General features: G+C 43.2%; 1 non-coding gene across 1 annotated transcript; it reads left to right on the top strand.

Annotated features, from left to right (window-relative positions):
* The first annotated feature begins 93 nt into the window (after positions 1 to 93).
* Positions 94 to 234, top strand: LOC122929773. The gene has a single exon (XR_006388001.1). It is a non-coding gene; the product is annotated as a U4 spliceosomal RNA (small nuclear RNA).
* The last annotated feature ends 9,272 nt before the right edge of the window (positions 235 to 9,506 follow it).

The raw sequence follows: 9,506 nt of genomic DNA, 5'->3' as shown, positions 1-9,506 counted from the left end.
CTCAGTGCCTGTCCCGCACGCCGTACAGTGTGTCGCCCTAAGCTGGCTGAGTAGTGTCCGGTGTGCTGCTGCAGCTGGGACGGTATACAGGTTAGCTTTGCGCAGTGGCAGTATCATAGCCAATGAGGTCTAACCGAGGCGTGATTATTGCTTATTGAAAACTTTACCCAATACCCCGCCATGATGACTTGAAATATAGTCAGCAATGGCAATTTTTGACAGTCTCTGAGGAGACTGAGCTGTGTGGTTAAAATAGATGAGTTATACCAAGCGGGTGTCTGCTATGGAGCAGTGCTGTTCTGTTTTGTTTTTCCACAGCCTTAACTTAATTTTTTTTTAAACCATAATGTTTTTGTTTTTTTTCATTTGTTTAAAAGCTTCATTTTAGTGAAACTAATTGTACTTTGTAATGGCCCAATTTAACCACTTCAACCCCGCTAGCTGAAACCCCCTTCATGACCAGGCCACTTTTTACACTTCGGCACTACACTACTTTCACCGTTTATCGCTCGTTCATGCAACTTACCACCCAAATGAATTTTCCTTCCTTTTCTTCTCACTAATAGAGCTTTCATTTGGTGGTATTTCATTGCTGCTGACATTTTTACTTTTTTTATTAATCGAAATTTAACGATTTTTTTGCAAAAAAATGATATTTTTCACTTTCAGTTGTAAAATTTAGCAAAAAAAACATCCATATATACATTTTTCGCTACATTTATTGTTCTACATGTCTTTGATAAAAAAAAAAATGGTTTGGGTAAAAGTTATAGCGTTTACAAACTATGGTACAAAAATGTGAATTTCCGCTTTTTGAAGCAGCTCGGACTTTCTGAGCACCTGTCATGTTTCCTGAGGTTCTACAATGCCCAGACAGTACAAACACCCCACAAATGACCCCATTTCAGAAAGTAGACACCCCAAGGTATTCACTGATGGGCATAGTGAGTTCATAGAACTTTTTATTTTTTGTCACAAGTTAGCGGAATATGATGATTTCTTTTTTTCTTTTTTTTTCTTACAAAGTCTCATATTCCACTAACTTCTGAAAAAAAATAAAAACTTCCATGAACTCACTATGCCCATCACGAAATACCTTGGGGTGTCTTCTTTCCAAAATGGGGTCACTTGTGGGGTAGTTATACTGCCCTGGCATTTTAGGGGCCCTAATGTGTGAGAAGTAGTTTGAAATCAAAATCTGTGAAAAATGCCCTGTGAAATCCAAAAGGTGCTCTTTGGAATGTGGGCCCCTTTGCCCACCTAGGCGGCAAAAAAGTGTCACACATCTGGTATCACCGTACTCAGGAGAAGTTGGGGAATGTGTTTTGGGGTGTCATTTTACATATACCCATGCTGAGTGAGAGAAATATCTTGGCAAAAGACAACTTTTCCAATTTTTTTATACAAAGTTGGCATTTGACCAAGATATTTATCTCACCCAGCATGGGTATATGTAAAATGACACCCCAAAACACATTGCCCAACTTCTCCTGAGTACGGCGATACCACATGTGTGACACTTTTTTGCAGCCTAGATGCGCAAAGCGGCCCAAATTCCTTTTAGAAGGGCATTTTTAGACATTTGGATCCCAGACTTCTTCTCACGCTTTTGGGCCCCTAAAATGCCAGGGCAGTATAAATACCCCACATGTGACCCCATTTTGGAAAGAAGACACCCCAAGGTATTTAATGAGGGGCATGGCGAGTTCATAGAATTTTTTTTTTTTTTGGCACAAGTTAGCGGAAATTTTTTTTCATATATTTTCTCACAAAGTCTCCCTTTCCGCTAACGTGGGACAAAAATTTCAATCTTTCATGGACTCAATATGCCCATCACGGAATATCTTGGGGTGTCTTCTTTCCGAAATGGGGTCACATGTGGGGTATTTATACTGCCCTGGCATTTTAAGGGCCCTAAAGCGTGAGAAGAAGTCTGGAATATAAATGTCTAAAAAATGTTGCGCATTTGGATTCCGTGAGGGGTATGGTGAGTTCATGTGAGATTTTATTTTTTTGACACAAGTTAGTGGAATATGAGACTTTGTAAGAAAAAAATAAAATAAAAATTTCCGCTAACTTGGGCCAAAAAAATGTCTGAATGACAGAGGGGTGATCAATGACAGGGGGGTGATCACCCATATAGACTCCCTGATCACCCCCCTGTTATTGATCAACCCCCTGTCATTGATCACCCCCCTGTAAGGCTCCATTCAGACGTACGTATGATTTTTACGGATCCATGGATACATGGATCGGATACGCAAAACACATACGGACGTCTGAATGGAGCCTTACAGGGGGGTGATCAATGACAGGGGGGTGATCAGGGAGTCTATATGGGTGATCACCCCCCTGTCATTGATCACCCCCCTGTAAGGTTCCATTCAGACGTCCGTATGTGATTTGCGGATCCCATCCATGTATCCGTGGATCCGTAAAAATCATTCGGACGTCTGAATGGAGTTTTACAGGGGGTGATCAATGACAGGGGGGTGATCAATGACAGGGGGTGATCAGGGAGTGTATATGAGGTAATCACCCCCCTGTCATTGATCACCCCCCTGTAAGGCTCCATTCAGACGTCCGTATGTGTTTTGCGGATCCGATCCATGTATCCGTAAAAATCATACGGACGTCAGAATGGAGCCTTACAGGGGGGTGATCAATGACAGGGGGTGATCAGGGAGTGTATATGAGGTGATCACCCCCCTGTCATTGATCACCCCCCTGTAAGGCTCCATTCAGACGTCCGTGTGTGTTTTGCGGATCCGATCCATGTATCTGTGGATCCGTAAAAATCATACAGACGTCTGAATGGAGCCTTACAGGGGGGTGATCAATGACAGGGGGGTGATCAGGGAGTCTATATGGGGTGATCAGGGGTTCATAAGGGGTTAATAAGTGACAGGGGGGTGTAGTGTAGTGTAGTGGTGTTTGGTGCTACTTTACACAGCTACCTGTGTCCTCTGGTGGTCGATCCAAACAAAAGGGACCACCAGAGGACCAGGTAGCAGGTATATTAGACACTGTTATCAAAACACCGTCTAATATACCCGTTAAGGGTTAAAAAAAAATCGCATCTCCAGCCTGCCAGCGAACAATCGCCGCTGGCAGGCTGGAGATCCACTCGCTTACCTTCCGATCCTGTGAACGCGCGCCTGCGTTCACAGGAAATCTCGCGTCTCGAGATGACGCGGATATGCGTGACTGTGCGCAGCGCTGCCGCCTCCGGAACGCGATCCTGCGTTAGACGGTCCGGAGGCGGTTAATATAAACACCATTCTGCCATTCCACGGTATTCCCTATGTGGTAAAATTTACCTGTTATGTTCATTCTCCAGGTCAGTAAGATTACAGGGATACCACGTATGAATAATTTTTATTGTGTTTAACCTCTTACGGACACAGGGCATTACAGGTACACCCTGATATCCGAGTCCTTAAAAGGGTTGTCCGAGTTATGAAAATAATATATATAACACTGAAAATCTGATGGCCAGCAATATATAACTAAGCTAAGCAAGTTTTATGCAAAAAAAATAAATCTATTTCCTAATTTCCCTGGTTCTTTTCTGGCCCTTTGTTTACATGCAATAAAAACAATCTCTGCCCCTCCCCTTGCACACCTGTGTGAAGTTGGCACCCCATGTTCTTAAATTTCAAAAAGAAATACACCATTCGTTTGTGCAGCGTTTGTGCTGGTTTGTGCTGCAAAAATGAACGTTTGCGCCGCTTTGGTTTCCTAGATATTGCACGGTTGATTTGCTGAAACCCCGCCCACTTTCCACCCCATGTTCTTAAATGTCAAAAAGAAATACACCATTCGTTTGTGCTGCGTTTGTGCCATAAAAATGAACGTTTGCGCCGCTTTGGTTTTCGAGATATTGCGCGCTTGATTTGCTGAAACCCCGCCCACTTTCCACCCCATGTTCTTAAATTTCAAAAAGAAATACACCATTTGTTTGTGCTGCGTTTGTGCTGGTTTGTGTTGCAAAAATGAACGTTTGTGCCGCTTTGGTTTCCGAGATATTGCGCACTTGATTTGCTAAAACCCCGCCCACTTTCCACCCCATGTTCTTAAATATCAAAAAGAAATACACCATTCGTTTGTGCTGCGTTTGTGCTGGTTTGTGCTGCAAAAATGAACGTTTGCGCCACTTTGGTTTCCGAGATATTGCGCGCTTGAATTGCTAAAACCCCGCCCACTTTCGACCCCATGTTCTTAAATTTAAAAAAGAAATGCACCATTCGTTTGTGCTGGTTTGTGCTGCAAAAATGAATGTTTGCGATGCTTTGGTTTCCGAGATATTGCGCGCTTGATTTGCTGAAACCCCGCCCACTTTCCACCCCATGTTCTTAAATTTCAAAAATAAATACACCATTCCTTTGTGCTGCATTTGTGCTGGTTTGTGCCGCAAAAATGAACGTTTGCGGCGCTTTGGTTTCCGAGATATTGCGCGCTTGATTTGCTGAAACCCCGCCCACTTTCCACCCCATGTTCTTAAATTTCAAAAATAAATTCACCATTCGTTTGTGCTGCATTTGTGCCGCAAAAATGAACGTTTGCGCCGCTTTGGTTTCCTAGATATTGCGCGCTTGATTTGCTGAAACACCGCCCACTTTCCACCTCATGTTCTTAAATTTCAAAAATAATTACACCATTCGTTTGTGCTGCATTTGTGCTGGTTTGTGCCGCAAAAATGAATGTTTGTGACGGTTCGGTTTCTGAGATATTGCGCGCTTGATTTGCTGAAACCCCGCCCACTTTCCACCCCATGTTCTTAAATGTCAAAAAGAAATACGCCATTCGTTTGTGCAGCGTTTGTGCTGGTTTGTGCCATAAAAATGAACGTTTGCGCTGCATTGGTTTCCGAGATATTGCGCGCTTGATTTGCTGAAACCCCCCTTTTTTTCCACCCCATGTTTTTAAATTTCAAAAAGAAATACACAATTTGTTTTGTGCTGGTTTGTGCCGCAAAAATGAACGTTTGTGACGGTTCGGTTTCTGAGATATTGCGCGCTTGATTTGCTGAAACCCCGCCCACTTTCCATGTTCTTAAATGTCAAAAAGAAATACACCATTCGTTTGTGCTGCGTTTGTGCTGGTTTGTGCCGCAAAAATGAAAGTTTGCGCCGCTTTGGCTTCCGAGATATTGTGCGCTTGATTTGCTGAAACCCCGCCCACTTTCCACCCCATGTTCTTAAATTTCAAAAATAAATACACCATTCGTTTGTGCTGCATTTCTGCTGGTTTGTGCCGCAAAAATGAACGTTTGCACCGCTTTGGTTTCTGAGATATTGTGCGCTTGATTTGCTGAAACCCCGCCCACTTTCCATCCCATGTTCTTAAATTTAAAAAAGAAATACACCATTCGTTTGTTCTGCGTTTGTGCTGCAAAAATTAACGTTTGCGCCGCTTTGGTTTCCGAGATATTGCGCGCTTGATTTGCTGAAACCCCGCCCACTTTCCACCCCATGTTGTTAAATTTAAAAAAGAAATACACCATTCGTTTGTGCTGCATTTGTGCTGGTTTGTGCCGCAAAAATGAACGTTTGCGCCGCTTTGGTTTCCTAGATATTGTGCGCTTGATTTGCTGAAACCCCGCCCACTTTCCACCTCATGTTTTTAAATTTCAAAAAGAAATACACCATTCAATTGTTCTGCGTTTGTGCTGGTTTGTGCCGCAAAAATGAACGTTTGCGCCGCTTTGGTTTCCTAGATATTGTGCGCTCTATTTGCTGAAACCCCGCCCATTCTCCACCCCATGTTTTTAAATTTCAAAAAGAAATACACCATTCGATTTGTGCTGGTTTGTGCCGCAAAAATGAACGTATGCGCCGCTTTAGTTTCCCAGATATTGCGCGCTTGATTTGCTGAAACCCCGCCCACTTTCCACCCCATGTTCTTAAATTTCAAAAAGAAATACACCATTCGTTTGTGCTGCGTTTGTGCTGGCTTGTGCCGCAAAAATAAACGTTTGTGCTGGTTCGATTCCTGAGATATTGCGCGCTTGATTTGCTGAAACCCCGCCCACTTTCCACTCCATGTTCTTAAATTTCAAAAAGAAATACACCATTCGTTTGTGCTGCGTTTGTGCTGGTTTGTGCCGAAAAAATGAACGTTTGCGCCGCTTTGGTTTCCGAGATATTGCGCGCTTGATTTGCTGAAAGCCCGCCCATTTTCCACCCCATGTTTTTAAATTTCAAAAATAAATACACCATTCGTTTGTGCTGGTTTGTGCCGCAAAAATGAACATATGCGCCGCTTTGGTTTCTGAGATATTGCGCGCTTGATTTGCTGAAACCCCGCCTACTTTCCACCCCATGTTCTTAAATTTCAAAAAGAAATGCACCATTTGTTTGTGCTGCGTTTGTGCTGGTTTGTGCCGCAAAAATGAACGTTTGTGCCGGTTCGGTTCCGAAGATATTGCGCGCTTGATTTGCTGAAACCCCGCCCACTTTCCACCCCTTTTCTTAAATGTCAAAAAGAAATACATTATTCGTTTGTGCTGGTTTGTGTCGCAAAAATGAACGTTTGCGCCGCTTTAGTTTCCGAGATATTGCGCGCTTGATTTGCTGAAACCCCGCCAATTTTCCACCCCATGTTTTAAAATTTAAAAAAGAAATACACCATTCGATTTGTGCTGGTTTGTGCCGCAAAAATGAACGTATGCGCCGCTTTAGTTTCCCAGATATTGCGCGCTTGATTTGCTGAAACCCCGCCCACTTTCCACCCCATGTTCTTAAATTTCAAAAAGAAATACACCATTCGTTTGTGCTGCGTTTGTGCTGCGTTTGTGCTGGCTTGTGCCGCAAAAATAAACGTTTGTGCTGGTTCGATTCCTGAGATATTGCGCGCTTGATTTGCTGAAACCCCGCCCACTTTCCACTCCATGTTCTTAAATTTCAAAAAAAAATACACCATTCGTTTGTGCTGCGTTTGTGCTGGTTTGTGCCGAAAAAATGAACGTTTGCGCCGCTTTGGTTTCCGAGATATTGCGCGCTTGATTTGCTGAAAGCCCGCCCATTTTCCACCCCATGTTTTTAAATTTCAAAAATAAATACACCATTCGTTTGTGCAGCGTTTGTGCTGGTTTGTGCCATAAAAATGAACGTTTGCGCTGCATTGGTTTCCGAGATATTGCGCGCTTGATTTGCTGAAACCCCCCTTTTTTTCCACCCCATGTTTTTAAATTTCAAAAAGAAATACACAATTTGTTTTGTGCTGGTTTGTGCCGCAAAAATGAACGTCTGTGACGGTTCGGTTTCTGAGATATTGCGCGCTTGATTTGCTGAAACCCCGCCCACTTTCCATGTTCTTAAATGTCAAAAAGAAATACACAATTCGTTTGTGCTGCGTTTGTGCTGGTTTGTGCCGCAAAAATGAACGTTTGCGCTGCTTTGGGTTCCGAGATATTGCGCGCTTGATTTGCTGAAACCCCGCCTATTTTCCACCCCATGTTTTTAAATTTCAAAAAGAAATACACAATTCGTTTTGTGCTGCGTTTGTGCTGGTTTGTGCCGCAAAAATGAATGTTTGTGACGGTTCGGTTTCTGAGATATTGCGCGCTTGATTTGCTGAAACCCCGCCCACTTTCCATTCCATGATCTTAAATGTCAAAAAGAAAAAAACCATTCGTTTGTGCTGCGTTTGTGCCATAAAAATGAACGTTTGCGCCGCTTTGGTTTCCGAGATATTGCGCACTTGATTTGCTGAAACCCCGCCCATTTTCCACCCCATGTTCTTAAATTTAAAAAAAAAATACACCATTCGTTTTGTGCTGGTTTGTGCCACAAAAATGAACGTACGCTCCGCTTTGGTTTCCGAGATATTGCGCGCTTGATTTGCTGAAACCCCGCCCACTTTCCATTCCATGATCTTAAATGTCAAAAAGAAAAAAACCATTCGTTTGTGCTGCGTTTGTGCCATAAAAATGAACGTTTGCGCCGCTTTGGTTTCCGAGATATTGCGCACTTGATTTGCTGAAACCCCGCCCATTTTCCACCCCATGTTCTTAAATTTCAAAAAAAAATACACCATTCGTTTTGTGCTGGTTTGTGCCACAAAAATGAACGTACGCTCCGCTTTGGTTTCCGAGATATTGCGCGCTTGATTTGCTGAAACCCCGCCCACTTTCCACCCCTTTTCTTAAATGTCAAATAGAAATACACCATTCGTTTGTGCTGCGTTTGTGCTGCAAAAATGAACGTTTGCGCCGCTTTGGCTTCCGAGATATTGCGCGCTTCATTTGCTGAAACCCCGCCCACTTCTGACCCCATGTTCTTAAATTTCAAAAAGAAATACACCATTCGTTTGTGCTGCGTTTGTGCTGGTTTGTGCCGCAAAAATTAACGTTTGTGCCGGTTCGGTTCCTGAGATATTGCGCGCTTGATTTGCTGAAACCCCGCCCACTTTCCACCCCATGTTCTTAAATGTCAAAAAGAAATACACCATTCGTTTGTGCTGCGTTTGTGCTGGTTTGTGCTGCATAAATGAACGATTGCGCTGCTTTGGCTTCCGAGATATTGCGCGCTTGATTTGCTGAAACCCCGCCTATTTTCCACCCCATGTTTTTAAATTTCAAAAAGAAATACACCATTCGTTTTGTGCTGGTTTGTGCTGCAAAAATGAACGTTTGCGCCACTTTGGTTTCCGAGATATTGCGCGCTTGATTTGCTAAAACCCCGCCCACTTTCCACCCCATGTTCTTAAATTTCAAAAATAAATACACCATTCGTTTGTGCTGGTTTGTGCTGCAAAAATGAACGTTTGCGCCGCTTTGGTTTCCTAGATATTGCGCGCTTGATTTGCTAAAACCCCGCCCACTTTCCACCTCATGTTCCTAAATTTCAAAAATAATTACACCATTCGTTTGTGCTGCGTTTGTGCTGGTTTGTGCCGCAAAAATGAACGTTTGCGCCGCTTTGGTTTCCTAGATATTGCGCGCTTGATTTGCTGAAACCCCGCCCACTTTCCACCCCATGTTCTTAAATTTCAAAAATAATTACACAATTCGTTTGTGCTTCATTTGTGCTGGTTTGTGCCGCAAAAATGAACGTTTGTGATGGTTCGGTTTCTGAGATATTGCGCGCTTGATTTGCTGAAACCCCGCCCACTTTCCACCCCATGTTCTTAAATGTCAAAAATAAATACACCATTCGTTTGTGCTGCGTTTGTGCCATAAAAATGAACGTTTGCGCCGCTTTGGTTTTCGAGATATTGCGTGCTTGATTTGCTGAAACCCCGCCCACTTTCCACCCCATGTTCTTAAATTTCAAAAAGAAATACACCATTCGTTTGTGCTGCGTTTGTGCTGGTTTGTGTTGCAAAAATGAACGTTTGTGCCGCTTTGGTTTCCGAGATATTGCGCACTTGATTTGCTAAAACCCCGCCCACTTTCCACCCCATGTTCTTAAATTTCAAAAAGAAATACACCATTCGTTTGTGCTGGTTTGTGCTGCAAAAATGAACGTTTGCGCCACTTTGGTTTCCGAGATATTGCGCGC

This window comes from Bufo gargarizans, chromosome 2 (assembly GCF_014858855.1).
Source record: "Bufo gargarizans isolate SCDJY-AF-19 chromosome 2, ASM1485885v1, whole genome shotgun sequence".
Taxonomy (NCBI): domain Eukaryota; kingdom Metazoa; phylum Chordata; class Amphibia; order Anura; family Bufonidae; genus Bufo; species Bufo gargarizans.
Note: the sequence above shows the minus strand (reverse complement) of the source record. Positions and strands in the feature narration are given on the sequence as shown.